The sequence below is a fragment of the Hemicordylus capensis genome, chromosome 14 (genome assembly GCF_027244095.1).
Source record: "Hemicordylus capensis ecotype Gifberg chromosome 14, rHemCap1.1.pri, whole genome shotgun sequence".
NCBI classification, from domain to species: domain Eukaryota; kingdom Metazoa; phylum Chordata; class Lepidosauria; order Squamata; family Cordylidae; genus Hemicordylus; species Hemicordylus capensis.
In genome coordinates, this window is record NC_069670.1 from 8,292,342 (window position 1) to 8,308,934 (window position 16,593).

Below are 16,593 nucleotides of genomic sequence, written 5' to 3' on the forward strand. Positions count from 1 at the left end.
TTGGGGCTCTCCCCCTCCCCAACCCTGCCCCGCCACCTCCCGGGGGAATCAAACGGGAGGGAAATGGTCTTGCTATTATTATGATTCTGTGTTTATTTTTGGCGCGTTTATTTTTTGCTCCAGGAAATGGCTGGACAGTCTCACCTCTCCAGGAGGTTTCCAGCCTGTCTCAGTTCTTCCAGGCCCCTCTTGTGGGGCGGGGTGTGTGTGTGGGGGGTGAATTTCATAGAGCCCGGGCCAGTCGGGCGCTGATTCAAGGAATCCCCGTGTAAATCTGTGTAAACTTGAAAAGAAGAAATGCTGGGAAGAGAGTTGCCTGGTGAACTGGCTGTCTCTTTAGTCTGTTATCAAAGGATCCTAATGGATTCGTCCCGGGGTTCTCAAACTTGGGTCCCCAGATGTTGGAGCACAACTCCCATCATCCCAAGGCTGTAGTGACTGGGGACAATGGGAGTTGTAGTCCAGCCACATGGAAGTGGCACATATAACCTTGGCAAAGGACTGCTGAAATGAAATGTTTTCAAACCCTGTATGAAAATTGCCAGGGCAGATGCTACGCAAAGACCAGGTGGCAATGAGTTCCAGAGGGAGGGGCTGCCACTGGGAAGGCAATGCTGTCCAGTGTGCTCCTGTTGACCATCTACCCAGCTATGATTCCCTGTACCTGGGTGGGACCCCTGAAGAAGGCTTTGGTTGCTGATGCTTCTGGTAGTGGCCCCTTCAGACATTGTGTGGTGGGGGGGGAGGGTTAGGCTCTGGCTTCTTCTGGGCCACAATCAGGTGCTGGGGATGGGTGGGGAATGTGGGGAAGACCCTGCATTGCACGCCGGCGTAACTTGTGAGCCAGCAAGCCCGGGTCACCGGCCTGACCTGCTTGGCGGCCCACAAAACAAGGTTCTGATCAACCTCTTGTTTTTGCTGCCCACCTGGGATTGCAGATCGCCACATGGGCTGTGCAGAAGCTGAGTCATGTCCTCGGTGGGCAGCAAAAACAGAAACTCAGGAAGAGAAGCCAGCCCCAAACTCCTGGCCGGAGCAGATTGTGGGGTCCAAAGACACTTCCTCTCGGACCCTTCCCTAACTTTTTGTGACTGCAACCAGGAGCTTCTCTGTTTTTGCATAAAGAGCAAACAGTTGGCATCCTCTGCAAAGCCGGCTGCTTGGATTTGGGGAAGAGGGAAAGGGGAGGCCCAGCCTTGCAGCCAAGGAGAGGGGTTGGTCTCCTTGCTTGTGCTGAGGGCTGCCCGGCAGGATGGATAGTGTTGGAAGGGACCTCGGAGGTCTTCTAGTCCACTGCGCTGCGCAGGGCAGGAATCGGCACCAGCGTCCCGGACAGGTGCCCGCCCTGCCTCGGTGTGGAAACCTCCAGGGAAGGAGAACCCTGCACTGCATGAGGCGGATTCTTCCACGGTGCCCGGAAATGCTCCCCGCCCTCCTCCTCGGTGGCAGCCCTTCAGCTCTTGGGAGGAGACGGCTCTCCTCCTCTCTGCCCTCCGCCTCCTCTTCCTCGCAGCAGCCGGACTTGGTCTCCTGGCCCCTCCGCCCCATCTCTGAAGCCCTTCCGCTTTCTCAACGCCCTCCTTGGTGTGCGGGCCCAGAACTGGCCAGGGGGTTCCAAGGGAGGCCTGGCTAGAGCGGGGCTGCTGTTGGCCTGACTCTCTCGCCTCCCGGCGCCTTCCCTAGGAAACTGTCCCCCGAGTGGTTCTTGCGCGCCATCTTTAATGCCTGTAGATTCATGAGATTAAACCCGTAAATTCCTTGTGATTGTATTTTGCATCTGGCTCCCTCTGAGGTTTCTGCTTTTGTTGTGGGGCCAGAGGGAGGGAGGGAGGGAGGAACAGGCTGTTCTGGATCTTGGTTTGATAAATAAAAGAGAGAGCAGAGGATGCCTGCGGAGGGAGAAAAACCCTTGCAGACCATTATTTCTACACCCATTTGCGTCACCAGTAAACAGCTGGACTGTCTCCAGACGTCTTCATTGGATTTGCTCACCAAGAGAAATGCATCCAGCGTCCTGCGGGGGCCCCCCCCTCGCTTGGCTGCACCTGCTGCTGCTGCTGCCGCCGCCGGGCTTTGGGGCTTGGATTCGAGGGCCAGGTTTCTGCAAAGGCTGTGTCGCCGTTGGGGCTTGCGGGCGGCCTATTTCTGCACTGGGTGCCGAGTTCAGGTCCCTCTGGATGGCTTGGCGTGGCTAGGGAATGGTTGGCTCTGCCAAGAGATGGAGCCTGGCCGGGTGAACTGGGTTGTACTCTGCAGAAGAGGGGGGGACCGATCTGCACGTATCGTGAGGCCGTCACGTAAAGGGAGGCAGCTGCCGCCCAGGATCGCTGCCTGTGGTTCTGATCGCAGCAACTCGAAAAAGGCCGTGGCGGAGGAGGAGGAGGAGGACTGCCGTGACGGGGGCGGGGGCGAGACCTGGGTGAGAGCCGTGTTCAGTGCTTTGAGTGCTGGGGAGGTCTGAGTTCGAATCCCCACCATCTGTAGAATCCTTAGGTCACCCTGGGCCAATGATTTTCTCAGCCTGCTCTCCCTCTCAGAGGGGTTGTGAGAATAAAACCGGGGCAGGAGACCCTTACGTGCCCCCCGGGTGCTCCTCAGAGGAAGGGCACCATTTAACAATGCCACCTGGCCAACTTTTTTTCCTACCTGGAAAGACTAATGTTTGCAGGGAGCTTTTTAGTTGAGGGGAAGAAAAAAAAAAGATGGCGGCAGCGGCGGCAGGGGCACAGATTCTGTGGAGGGATTAAATAGGGGGACGCCTTTTTCATTTTTGCTTGGAAGGGGTTAGGGTCCGGGTCCAGGTCCGGGTCCCAAGTCATTTAACGCAGGAAAGCTGCAGCCACTAATGGAGGTGATGGGAATGAAGGGGAAAGATACCTGTTGTTGGGTATTGGCTGCTAATTGAGCTTCCATGGCTAGGAGCAGAGTACCATCAAATTGCTGAACCCTGAAGTGCAGCAGCTGAGGGTGACTGTAATGCAAACGGGGGCGTGTTGGAGCGGGTGCTGCTGTGTGCCCCCTTGGAGTAAAAAACTACTGCAGAGGATGGGGATAGACAGACACCCTTGGCTCTCCAGCTGTTGGCAGGGGGTGATGGGAGTTGTAGTTCAGCAGCAGCTGGGGGGTGCCTACCCCTGGCTTAAGCAGAGAGGGGGAGGTTTTTTTGGGGGGGAGGTGCCCACACTGGTCTGCCCCCCCCCCACTGCTGCCTGGGCCCCTCCTGGTTGGTTAGCTGGCCGGCCGGCTGTGCCAAAAGGGGTTGCACACAAATGGTCAGCCCCTAATCTTTTCACACGCTGTCTGGCTAATGCTTCATTAGCATCTTGTTGTAAGTTCATTATCCAGTTACGGGTTTGGGTGAGCAGGAGTTGGAGCTGGCAGCTGGGCCACTGCCTTGCAGGCTCCAAAACCGAGAGAGAGGTAATCTGGTGCAGCCCGGAGCGGAACTCCAGAGGGCTTTGGGTCTCCCGGGGGGGAGGGGGGAGCTCAAGAGCCGGGGGCCTTTAAAGCCAATATCGGGAGGGGTTTCCCCCTGGGAAGCACAGAGGCCGCAGAGCTCAGAGGCGCCTTGGAGGCCCTCTCCTCCAACACGCTGTGGTCAGATGGGATCTTTATTCATGTCTGTTGGGGTTCTCAGCCGTGGGTCCTCGGGTGTTGTTTCCCCCACAAGTAGAGTAACGGGGACGGGGAAAAACGAGAAGAGCCCGGCTTGATCAGGAACTTAGGAAGCTGCCATCTACTGAGTCAGACCCATGGTCCACCTAGCTCAGGATTGTCTTCACAGACTGGCAGCGGCTTCTCCAAGGCTGCAGGCAGGAATCTCTCAGCCCTATCCTGGAGATGCTGCCAGGGAGGGAACCTGGAACCTCAACCCAGGTGCTCTTCCCAGAGCGGCCCCATTATCCCCTAAAGGGAATCTCTTGCTGTGCTCACACATCAAGTCTCCCAGTCATCTGCAACCAGGGTGGAGCCTGCTTAGTTAAGGGGACAAGTCAGGCTTGCTGCCCGCAGACCAGCTCTCTTCCTTGGGCCAAAAGGCCATCGAATCTGGCCTCTTGAGTCCAGCCAGCTGTCTCTGCAGGGCGTGTGAAGACAGCAGGCCTCCTTCGCAACTGGCATTCAGAGGTAGGCTGCCTCTGAACATGGAGGCTCCAGGTCGCCGCCATGACTAATAACCACAGCTCTTAGCTGCCTCGCTGGTGCCACCCAAGCCTTTCTTGTGACTGGGCAGGGACCTGCAGCCGGCCAGCCCATCCTCAACTCTGTTTACTATCTCTTCAGGAAACGTTGCTCACTCTGAGCTCTGCTATTGGTATGATTAAGAATAATAATAGAACGTGCCAGTTCCAGGCTGTCTCCAGCAAGGCCGGCTGGACGCAAATGGAGGAGGAGACAAACAGCCTGCTTTCTGTTCCCTTGGACCGAGCTTCCCCGGGGAGGCTGCTTTCCAGAGTCACGCAGGGAGCTTTTGATTGCACAAAGGTGCTCCGGAGTTCTGGGTGCAATTGCCTGTCTGCGGCCGTGAGTGCGGGGTTGGGGGGGAGCGGCCTGGCACACCCTCCCCTGTCTCCAAAGGAGCCTCTCAGAAGCTGGAATCTGCAGCAGAAACTCTGGGCAGAATTCTTAGCCAAGGTGCCTCTTCTCTTCTCTTCTGTTTGCGAAAACTGTTGCCTGAAAAAGCACATATTGATGGGATGATTCTCCAAAGGGCCTCTCAATCCCCTTCCCCTCTCGTACCCCAGAGCCCGGTTATTTACAGACTGGCATTCATCCTTGGACACAGGAACCCAGCTAGCCTAGAAATAGACCCTCACCTGCTCGCCTGTGGCGAGTCTGAATTTTCTCCAGGTGACCAGATGGAAGTATTTGTAAAGATGAAAGGAAGCAGGTCTTCCCTGACAGTCCAAGGGGAGCAAGGACAAAAATGACCCATATCGATATTTGGAGGCAAGTTAGAGATCATCATTCTTCTTGTTTGTTAGCTGCAACTTTGGGCTTTTGGCTTCTTGAATGCACTACCTGAAATGAATTCCCAGCTTTGCTGATGTAAAGATTATAAGGCTTATCATTCCGTCGCTAGTAATCTTCCTCGCAAGGGGCTTCTGTTTCCAAAAGGGAGCCCGTGTGTGTGTGTGTGTGTGTGTGTGTGTGTGTGTGTGTGTGTGTGTGTTCCAACATCCATGGAGGCAGCCTGATGCCTGTCCTTTTTGCTGCCTGGTTCCCTGATGGCTCTTGCCTTCTTTTTGAAAGACTGTCTCAAACTGTAGGCTTTGGGGCTTTGATGTCCTCCTCAGCTCCCTCCCTCCCTCTTGTTTTGTTTAACATCCAGCCTGAGGAGGAGACCTGTGGAACCTGAAAGCTTGCTTCTCAGCCCGGTGACATGTTAGTGCTGGTTTGATCCTTTCAAGCCCTCAGTGGCTGGGGACCGGGGTACCTGAGAGAGGGCCTTGCCCCATATGGGAACCTTTGGAGGCCCTCCTCTGGGTGGCCCTGGTAGTCCAGACTTCTTTGTTCACCCAGGCCTTTTAACTTTGGGTTTTCAGATGGAGTCTGATTGTTAACTAATTTTAAAATGAGTTTTTAAGCTGCTTGGTATTGCATTTTGTATTTTCTTCTTCTGTGTCTGTGACGATTTAATGTGTTCTGTGTTTTTATAGTATGTTTTAATCCTCTGCTGTGAGTCGCCCAGAGAAGAGTTTGTGATGGGGCGGCTGACAAATAAAGGTGATGAGGAGGAAGAGGAGGAGGAGGAGGAGGAGGTCCTCCTCCTCATCGAGGGATCCCCTTCCTGTGATTGTTGTGGGCCGGTCTGAAAAGCGGTGCTCTTCTGAATGTGGTTTCCGGCAGGGCTTGAGAAAGCCCAGGCGCCAGGGAGCCAGCCGTGGGCCTAGACCAGGCTGTCCAGAGGCCGACTTCTTTCCTTAGAAGAGCTTTACTTGTCGCCCAGCTCCTTGCCCAGGAGAAAGAGAAGCCCCGGGGCCTGCCCGCTCCTAGCCGGCCCATCACCAGATCTGGGGACCTTGTCCAGCGTCCCTCGCCTGGCTGCCCAATGTTGGGGCTGGCTCCTAGGTCCGTGGGAGATGGCTCGGGGCCTGGGCTGGACTCGGGGCCTCTTTGCCTGGGCAGCGCTGCCTCCTTGCCCCCGTGTCTGGCAGGGCAGCGAGGTTCTGAGCTGGCCTCCGCCCCCCCACCTCCTGCACCCCAAGCCGCCTGCCTCCCCTCGGCTTCTGTGCCCCAGAGGCAAGGGGGCCTTGCTGGGGGCCCTGGAGCTCTCCAAAGGCGTGGCCTGCCCTTCAGGGGGGTCTGTGGGGGGGCTTTGCTCTGGGGCCCCAGCCTTGTCCTCTGATGGGGTCTCCTCCGGTTTGGGGTCTGGGCGGGTCCTGCATGCACCATGGCAGGGGAAGTCAACGAGGGCGGGAAAGAACTGGGGAGGAAGGCCGGCCTTGCTCTCTTTTCGGGATGGAGAGCTCAGCACTCGCTCTTTCTCTCGCGCTCTCTGTGTGTCTTTTCCCTCCCTCCCTCGGCTTCTCTTGGGCTGAGAAAGTTTTGCTCCCTTCCTGGGACTGGGCTGTGCATGCAGAAGGTGCTGACCCTTTTCCAGGACTCCAGGATATCATGGCAGGGAGCCCGTGTTAATTATAGGACTGGAGGGAGGCGGATGTGGGGAGGGGAGAGCCTTCTTCGGAAAAGCACCGCCCGGCACTGCGGGCCAGGCACGGGGCGAGGGGAGCGCTTTGGGGCTGGGGGGCTCCCTGGCACGTCTTCCTTCATGCCTCCTGGGGGGGGGCGGTTCTCACTGTACACATGGAAGGATCCTGTGGCGTGCCAGGCCTCTGCCTCCGCCTCCGCCTCCTGTGCTGCTTTTTGACCAAGTGCTCAAACAGTCTAGGTGGAAGCCGAAATCATCAGCAAGAGGCTTCTCCGTCCCCAAAGGGCTCGCCTTTCGAAAGCCAGCACGGCTCCCTGTGGCTTCTGGCTGGTCGGGTCTCATGGCATGTGCTCCCCCTTTCAAGGCGGGCCATCTTGACCAGGGGGGCTGACCCCCCCCCCGCGCGTCTGAGAAGACCCTCCCCGCCACTTGGAGGAACCCTCTCGCCTCACCTGGCCACCCGTATCTTCCATCTCCCAGACAGATTTTTCTCCCTCCTCAAAAAGTGTCTCTCGTCTCCCCACCCCCCAAATGTGAGGAGTTGCTCCTCAGACTTTCGCTCGGTCTGCTTTCCTGATTTTGCATATTTATAGTGCAGTGTCATTTCTTTGATTGAGGGGCTACCTGCCCTTTGGGGACAGGAAGCGATCTCCTTCTCATTTGCTGTGTAAACCACTTTGAGAACTTTTGTGTGTTTGTTTGAAAAACGGTTCGTGATGATCCCAACAACAAATCCCTGTTCCCATGCCAACGATTGCTGTTCCCTGCCCCGCACCGCATACATTAGGGAGGACTCAACTCCATCTGGAGTGGCGCATCCATTCCCCGTTCTCTTGTTTGGGCCAGTGCTGATTGCTGTGCTCTGGCTGGCAGCTGCTCTTGAAGATGCCAGAGGCTGAGCCGGAGACCTCCTTCATGCAAAGCAGGGACTTGGCCACTGAGCCCAGCAAGGCACCCCCCCCGCCCCGCCCCTCCGAATGCAAGAGAGGAGTTTGCGGGAACTAAAAATCCCCTGCCCCGTGCAGGCTTTTAAAGTTGAGGAAGTGGGTCTGCTTGCAAGGAGCTGTCAGTGGCAGAAGAAAGCCGACGTTGTGGGTTCCAGTTCCTCCATCCGGTGATGTCCAGGGACAGGGAGGCCAGGTGGTGGCTTCCCTCAGAGTATCGCAAATCCTCTGGGCTAAAGAAGGCAGGCTGCGTCAAGCATGCACCCGCCCCACAGGACGGAGACCCTGTTCGGTCCGTTCTGCGGGTTGACAAGTTCGGCACTCCCCACCTCAGTCTGTTCCTCCAAATCCACCCTGGGTGGGCTCAGTGTTCACATACCTCCCGCCGTCCGAGATAACAGGGTGGCGTGTGACAAAATAGCCTTGCAAGGATTAAAAGGACCACGCAGGAAAGCCCCCTAGTTGACGGGGTGCAAGGCAGGCTTCTGGGGGAGAATGCAGCTCCTCCCGGGGCGGGGCCAAGCACCCTAAAAGGCCAGCAGCCCTCAGGAGGAGCCAGACCTTTGCTGGAGCAGCGTCTTGCCCGCTCTGGGGTGTGGCGCCATCTCCACCTCTCTTGGTGCTGTCCGAGGTGCTGCTGACTCTTTCCTGAAGCATCCTAATGATTGTGGATGTGCACAGAAACCAGTGGGAAGGGGAGCCCCCCACCCCGCCGCCGCCCCACTGATCATTCCCAGAGTTAAAATAGGGGCCGTGACTGAGCAGGGACAGGCCTTGCTTAAGTGGAGTGTGTGCCAGCCCCGATTCCGTAGCTCATGAGTGCTTTGTATGTGAAAGAGAGCCGGCGTGGTGCCGTGGTCAGAGGTTGGACTGGGACCAGGGCGGCCTTAGCTCAGATCCCCAAGAGCCTTCAAACTCGCTGGGTGACTCTGAGCCGGCCTCTTCTCTCTCCGCCAGCCCACCTCACAGGGTTGTTGTGATTTGCCCCCACGCCACTGCTGCTATGTGCCGTCCTGGCCAAAGGCTACAGCCAGGGCGCTTGGTGGCCTGGGGTGCCGTGGGAAGAGTTGGAGCAGCCCGGCTCACTCCCAGGGCATGGGGGCCCCTCCCCAGGAGTGCCGCTTGCGAGCAGTTGCTGGCCCTGCGCCTGCCTCCCCCTCGAAACCGCTTTTCCTGGTAGCCAGAGTGACCTTTGCCCTGGGCACGTGAGGGGAACCGCGCGCCAGCTTGGGTGGTCCCCTTTGGGCCTCCTCTGGGCCCTTTGCCCCACTCGGGGGGGGCAGCCTCCTTCTGGACTGGGGGAGGCTTAATTCCCGCTGGGGGGGGTGACGCCCCGCCTGCCGCTGGGCTTTGTCAGAACCGGTAGAGTTGCGGCAGCCATGAATGCGGGGTGGGGGGGGCCTCTCTGTGTGTGTGTCTTTGGTTTCCATGGGGCGGGGGGGCGGGGAGGAGAGGCCGGGCTGCTGCCGCTGCCAGTCAAGCCCGAGCGCACGGGCTGTTTGCGCAGGAGGCTGCGTGGGCCCGGTGCCTTCCCTGGCGGGCCTCCTCGGAGCGGCTGCTGACTCATGGGGAAGGAGGCAGGGAGGGCAGGCCGGGGCGTGGCCTGCCCAGAGCGCCTCGCCTTCCTTTGGCTTGTGCTCGTCCTCCTTCCTTGTCCCCAGTGAGGCCGTTGGCAGTCCAGAGGCGCTTCCTTCTCCGGCTCTTGGCTTCTAAACAAGCAAGCCAAGTTTCTAGCCCTTATGGGTGTGAGTGTCGCTTTCGAGGTGTGTGAGCGAGGCCCCCGTGAGGTCACCGAGGCCAGAGGCTGCTCTGCCGGATTCCTTGTCGGTAATCCCCCCACTCCAGTCACCAGAGACACGATGGGAGGCTTCCTTTGACTGAGTCAGGCCCTTGGCCCTGGCTGGCAGCAGTTCTTCAGGCAGACAAAGGTCTCGCCCAGCCCTGCCTGGAGCTGTTGCCAGGGCTCGAACCTGGGACCTGCTGCCTACAAACTCCGGGCTGTGCCCCTGAATTTCTGTCCCCACCTCGTGAAAGCAGAGTGCCCCAAGAATCGGCCTCCCAGTGGGTCAGACCATTGGCTACTCTGACTGGCAGCAGCTCTCCGGAGTGCCGGGCGGGTCCTTCTTTCCCAGTTCAGTCTGGAGAAGCGGACGGGGGTCTTCTCTAAGCCGGGCAAGGGCTCCTCTGGAGCAGGGCGAAGCTGCCCCTGACAGAGGCCAGGCCTTGGCCCATCTCACTTGGTCCTGTCCACACTGACAGGCAGCAGCTCTGTTCAGGCTCGGCGGGGGGGTGGTTTCCTCTCCCAGCCCTCCTGGAGATGCTGTTGCTGCTGCTGCCGCCTGGGCGGGACTCTGGTTCTTCCTGCCTGCGGAGCAGCGGAGCTCGACGCCGCCGGGGAGGCTGGCTGGGGCGTGTGGGCCTTCGGAACGGAAGGGCAGCCCTGCTGCTGGCTCAGGCCCGGGGAGGCCCGTCCAGGCCAGCCTCCTCCGGTTCCCCACCAGAAGCCCCAGGCAAGAGGGGGGGCACCCCGGGCCTCTCGCCTCCCAGGCTGGGGCTGCCCTGCTGGACCTTGCAGACTGCAGCAACGATGCAGTTGGCTGCGGGGATGGGGGGGGCACACTGCCAGCCCCCCCCCCGAGAGATGGCTTCCCTCCCAGGCCTCCTCCAAGCCGGGCTGGTTTTGCAGGCAGGGGCACAGCCTGCGACGCGCATGTGCGGGGGAGTGTGGCTGAGCGCGCGCCGTGCAAGCAATGCCGCCTCCCCCCCCCCCGGACCATCCGCCCGTCAGCCAAGCCCGCTCTGGCCCTGAAACCGAAGACCTGCCACTCTGGGGCGGGGGGGGGGGGAGCTCCCTGCCTGGCTGCTGCCTGGCGGGAGAGCGGCCCGATTATATAACGCTGCTGCCTACCTTGGCAGGCGATTAGCCGGAGGCTTCTAAATCATTAATGCCTTGGCAGCCTGGCCGCTAAGTAGGTCAGAAATGAGAGGAGAGCCTGGAGGGCAGCGCTGGGGCGTGTGGGGCTGGTGGAGCAGGCGAGGCGGTGGGGGTGGGACTCGGACCCAGACTCCGGGTGGTTGCCGGGGGCTTGAGCTGGGGCGCAGCCTGGCAAAGGCAGCAGGCCCGACTGCCAGGGAATGGTTGTGCCGCCCAGTCTGTGGATGTTGGGGAGACCGAGAGGCCAGGTCTCTGCCCCGAGGCGATTCCCATCCAGAAGCTGGCCCAAGAGCAGAGACGGGGAAGAGGGATGCAGGCAGGGCTGAGCGGTTCGGGGCGCACCGGGTGGCAGGCGTTGGACTGGCTGCAGCAGATTTGTTTCCAGGTACGGCTGGAGGGGCGAATTGTGACCCTTTCGGACCCCTGAGTGGTTTCGGCCTCAGCTGTCGGAAGGGGTCTGCCGGCCCTCCTCACTAGGCGGCTCTGCTGACGCCCACCGGATCTCGCCCACCAGCGGAGTGCTTTGGGCAGGGCCTTCTCATTGGAGGCCCCCAGGCGGTGGAAGCTGGCCTCGGGTGAGACCCAGCCCGTTTCCTAAGCCGGACTGTCGTCTTGCTCAGGATTTGGTCTCTTCCGTAGCTGCTGCTTTGAGTTTGTGTTTTCCTTTTGTTTCTGGAGGCATCTGCAGGGGTTTGAGTTGCGTGTGACACAGCACGGCCACAGGGACGAAGGCGTTGCGGTATTTCTACTCGGCGTTCCCAGCCTTGGGCCCCTAGATGGTGATGGACTACTACTCCATGCGGCCGTTGTGGCTGGGGGTGATGGGAGTTGTAGTCCAGTAGCATCTGGGGAGCCCCGATTCATCCCAAGTCTGGCCAGTCCTGAGGTTTCATTCCAGCTTCTGGGTGCAGCATCCCCTAAAGCTAACCGCCCTTCTGCTAACTGAGCAAAGAGGCACCTTTCTAAACTGGGGTTCTCTTGTATTTAGCAGGGGGAGAGCAACTGGCCCGATCCAGCCCCAGCAGCAGTGGCTTTTTGCATGGTGAACCTTTTGGGGCAAGGAGCCGTCTTCTCTTGTGGTTTCCTTTTCTGTGTACACCGTTTTGAGAACTCTGGTTGAAAAGTGGCCTATAAACATTTGCAGCCATAGCTACGGCCTTCCCCATGCTGCTGCTGCCACCCAGGGGTGTCGCTAGGGGAGAGGGGCCCCGTGTTTGCCCCTCTCCCTGAGGGAGATAAAGAGGAAAAGAGGGAGGGGTGGAGTTGGGGCCCTGGGATCTCTCTGCGGTGGGCTTTTCTCTGGCCCAGGGGAGGTCTGTGCCTCTGATGCAGGAGTGCCCTCGCTAGACAAACTCACGGAGAGGTCTGTGAACTGGGAAACAGGGCCTCCATGTCCAGGAGTAGTCTATCTCAGGGGTTTGTGTGTGTGTGTGTGTGTGTGTGTGTGTGTGTGTGTGTGTGTGTGTTTGGTGGGGGCAACCACAGGGGAAGGCGATTGTGTTTGTGGGCTTCCCTGGGGTGCCTGGTTGGCTACTGCTGGGAACTGGGAGCTGGCCTCGCGGGACGTTGGGTCGGATCCAGTCAGGCTTGAGTTTTGCGTGAGAAATACAAATGCCTGGATTGGCGTACTTTGAGTGGTCGAGTCTGGGTTGAAAGGGGGCTTCTGGGTCACTGTGGCTGCTGACCTGGCTGCTTGGAGACTCCTCCTTGAGGGGCTGCTGATGCCCAGGGAGGCACCTTGTTGGAAGTGGAAGGTGGAAGGGAGGGGCGGCTTGGGCCCCCTTTGCTTGCCCTCCAGACCAGACCAGGCTGCCTTGGCTCCTGCAAATGCCCCCCCCCCCAGACACTTTTCAGGGCTTGCCCTCCCAGCATCCATCCATCCATCCATCTGTTGGTTTCACTTCTGTCTCTCCTGGGCGAGAAGGAAGTTGATCAGTGAGAACGAAATTGGCGGTTCTAACAGTTGCAGCCCTGGGCGGCCGCGCTCTCGGGGTGGCCGGCCTGCGCTGGGCCTGGGCGCTCTTGCAAAACAGCCCCCCCGCCCCGCCCCTGCATCCTCTTTTTCAAATCACACACACATTCCTTCCCCCCCCCGCCCCGTTAAAGATGGGAAATGCATAAGCCCCAACGGTCTCTCTGCTGAAAACAAGGACCTGCTAATCACACCCCAGTGAGGACGCTGCCTTCTGCAGAGTCAGACCCTCGGTCCATCTCGTTCAGAACTGTCTGCTCTGACTGGCAGCAGCCCTCCAAGGGTTCAGGCAGGAATCTTCCACAGCTCCAGCTGGGGCTTCGATGCACAGCAGGTTTACGGGGAGGCTTGCCTGCAGATTCGAAGTTGTCCCCCAAACCCCAACACAAATAGCGGATTTTTTTTAACCCGGGATATAAATCAGGTTACACGCGAGTGCACAGTGAAAAACGTGAATTGTGTGTGAACTGCTCCCCGATCATTTGCAGGGACTTGGGGGTCAATCTGGCCGATATGTGAATGTACCCCCTCCCTTCCGGAGGAGATGTGAGTGAAAGGGCTTTCCAAAGCCCCGTGTGACAAGCTTCCTGGAGACCCTGTCAGGGTCCGAACCTGCGGCCCTCTGCATGCATAATATAGTTGTTGTTGTTGTTGTTGTTGTTGTTCTGCCCCTGAATAATGGCCTCATGCCCCATGTCCCCAGGGTCACTTTCACAACTGCCCCCCACCCAGACGTTGCAAAAGCCTCTGGTGGCCTCCTGGCTCGTGTCCCCCACTGGTGCAAAAGCGGAGAGGTTTGGCTCAGGATAGGCCAGAGAAAGGGGAGCCCTGTTCGGACCGGGGTCTGCACACCTGTGTTTGTGTGAATGACTGTCCTTGCGTTCGTTTTAGGAGCGTCCGCATGGTGTCGTGGTTAAGCGTGCTGGACGGGGTCCGGGGAGACCCGAGTGCAAATCCCCGTCCAAACTCAGTGGCTGACTCTGAGACACTGACTTCTCTCTCAGCCTCACCTCCCTCACAGGGTTGTTGTGATGATGGCACAGTGGGAAGAAGCCTGGCCCTGCTGGCTCTGAGCTCTTTGGAGGAAGGGTAGGGCACACGTGTGATGTAGCGGCGGCGGGGGCAAGAGGAGGGCTTTCCTTGAAGAGTGCGGGATGTCTTACCTTGTTGACTGCAGGAGTAAGGAGACCAGCGGGGTTGCGGGAGTCCGGCCTCCTTGCACTGACTGCTGGCCTGGTGGTAGCAAGCAGGACTGGTCCCCTTTGCTAAGCAGGGTCCGCCCTGGTTGCCTATGAAAGGGAGACTAGAAGTGTGAGCACTGGAAGAGATTCCCCCCCTCAGGGGATGATGGAGCCGCTCTGGGAAGAGCTGAAGGTTCCCAGTTCCCTCCCTGGCGGCATCTCCAAGATCGGGCTGAGAGAGGAGATTCCTGCCCGCAACCTTGGAGAAGCCGCTGCCAGTCTGTGCAGACAATCCTGAGCTAGGTGGACCTAGGGTCTGACTCAGTATGTGGCAGTTTCCTCTGTTCCGATGTTCTTCTCCCCACCACTGGTGGGGACTGTGTGTTTTGTGCCGTCCTGCTGCAGAAGTCTTTTGCAATCCACCCCGAGAAAGGCAAGGAGGGCGGGTTTGGTTGTGGTCTCTGTGAGCCGCCTGGAGCAGCCGCCTCCTGGAGGGGCTGGTCACGAATGTTTTCCATAAAGGGCGGATAAATTCAGAGCCCCATGGCCAGCTGGTCACCCAGCTGGTGCCCCACCCCTCCTTGGGTGGGAGGAGGCTATTTGTCCCCCCACCTCCTGGTTCAGCTGCTGCAGCTACATCCCCCCCCCACAACAGTGCCTTTCTCCCCCCCCCCCACAATGTGCTTCAGAGCAAACGCCTTTGGAAACGGGGGGGGGGGACGATTTCAAACCTAGTTTGTGGTTTGGCCGGGCTGGGGGGTGCTCAGCTGTGGTTGGCTTTTTAAAAAATTCTCTGGAGCTGCTGCTGCTGCAAGCTCTTCAGGTGACTCATAACAGCTCTTTGAATCCTGACCGTGAAGAAACAAAACTCTTCTTGGTTTTCTGTCTTTGAGGGGGTCTTTTTTGGGTGGGGTGGGGAGTGTGAACCGCGTGGTCGGTGTGGGTGATGGAAGTTCCCTCTGTGCTCTTGGCGGGGGGGGGGGAGCGGTCCTGCTCTCTGGGCTGCCACGACCAGCCCGCTCCTGCCCCGGGGGAAGGGGGCAGCTGGCCCCAGTTGACCTTGGGTGACCCCCCCCCCGGGGCTGCGGATGGGTGGCGCTCCCAGGAGGAGGCAGGGATTGGCGGGTGGGTGGGGAGGGATTGGCCAGTGCCCGGGTGGCTCTTGCATTGGGGTTCCCCGCAGGTGCGAAGGGCAATCCCTTTCCCAGTTACCAATGGAAAAATACCTCCCTGGCTCCGTGTGGAATGTGTCCCGAAAGCAGCAGGCTCGGAGGCCACGTGGGGCTAATACTCTGTCACCTTCCACTTGACAAGTCCGATTAGGGCTGGCCCTTCTCCCTCTCTGCCTCCCTCCAGCCTTATCAGTTGGGCTAAGCAGATTACTGGCTTGCTCCAGCAGCCTGGGCAGCTCCAGGGATTGGGGCCTCCCGCTTCGAGGCTGCCTGCGGAGAGGAGAGGAGTGGCCCTGTGGCACCTGGAAGGCAAGCCGGCCGACTGCGGGGCCGGACACCTCCGTGGGCCAGAGCCGGCTTCGCCAGGCCTGCAGCCTGAGGGGGGCACTCCAGACCTTTGGCAAAGGGGGCCCTGGGGGCCACTTCTGTCCTGAGTGTGTGCTGTCGTTTGGCACATGCAACACTCTCTGTGGGCTTCAAGGATGCTCTGCTGAGCCCCGAGGTACTCCACCCCACAGGACCTTCCCTCTTAGCCAGAAGGGACCCTGGTGCGAACCTCGGCTCAGCCACAGAAGTCCCTTCACGGCCTCAAGGAAGTCTTCCGTGCTCTCTCTCAGCCTCTCTCAGAGGAGGGCTGGGCACGGCGGGGGGTGGATCCTGGGACCCACAGAGCCCCTCCCCCCCAGCGCCTCCCACACTTGGAGCCAAATCACAGCCTTCTAAAAATAGAGCCAGCGAGGGCCTCCCCGCCTCCTCGTCCTCGTCCTCCCATGCCGGGCAGGTGGTGACGGATCTTTCTCTCTTTCTTTCTTTCTTTCTAGTTTGACTGACGGGTGTTGCCTGCAAACCGCCTTGCAAAGAGAGCCGGAGATGCAGTGACCAGACAGCCAGGTAAAAGGACGGCAGCCCCTCCCTCGGTGCAAAAAGGAAGGTTGTTCCCCTGGGGTGTCTCTGTCTTGGCTGGCTCACTTGCCGTGGGAAGATGGGTGTCACTCCAGGTTGCGGAGGAGAGATGGGTTTCTTCTCCGTAGGAGCGCAAGCGCGGGGATGAGCTGGGCCCCAGCAGCAGACGGCCACCTTTCCCCGGAGAGCAGAGAGACCTGGGTTGGGTCCCACTGAGCGGCGTGGCCGGCTTCTCCTCTCTTTCCGGGTAGGGCAGGGCCTGGCCGGACCCTGCTCAGCCCTCTGGTCCAAAGCCTCTGGCAGGGGCTCCCGGCTTGCAGCGAGAGTCTCCCCGTCTCGGACAACTTTTCAGAAGGTTTCTAAAGAGGCCTTTGTTCACCCCAGCTTTCTAACCAGACTGGTGGTTTCTCCGTTGCTTTAATGCGCCATCTTTTGCTTTAATCTGTTCTATATGGGTGTAGACTGGCCAGAGACGTCGGTTCGGGGAGGTGTACACACATAATCAAGCAACCGTTTTCTTGCCGGTTCTGTTCCTGTGCTCTTTGGGAACGGAAGCCGGCAAAGCTCTTTTTTGGTTTGCCCGTGACTTGTTCTGGGTTAGGGTTAGGGTAACCCTGACCCTAACCCTGACCCTAACCCTGCTCGCTTTCTGCATATCGGGCTGTCGCTCCTGGTGCCCGAAAAGAAGTTGGCGATGCTGCGGGAGGGGGGCGGGGAGAGAGACAGAACCTCCCCCCCCCCCCAAGCATCAGACGCTCAGAGCTGACGCTTGCTCGGGTCAGCCGGGATGAGAAGCTGGCAGCCCGCCGGGCACGCCTGCCTCTCTGGACTCTGGGA

At 59.2% G+C, this 16,593-nt stretch overlaps 1 protein-coding gene across 5 annotated transcripts in view; it reads left to right on the forward strand.

Moving 5' to 3' along the window:
* MEF2D (myocyte enhancer factor 2D) overlaps positions 1 to 16,593 on the forward strand; it is an 89,939-nt gene that overhangs the window by 14,152 nt on the left and 59,194 nt on the right. For all 5 annotated transcript variants that reach the window (XM_053277873.1, XM_053277870.1, XM_053277874.1 and 2 more), the window contains exon 2: positions 15,675 to 15,744. The gene's annotated coding sequence lies outside the window, so the exon portion shown is untranslated. The remainder of the gene's footprint in view (positions 1 to 15,674; positions 15,745 to 16,593) is intronic.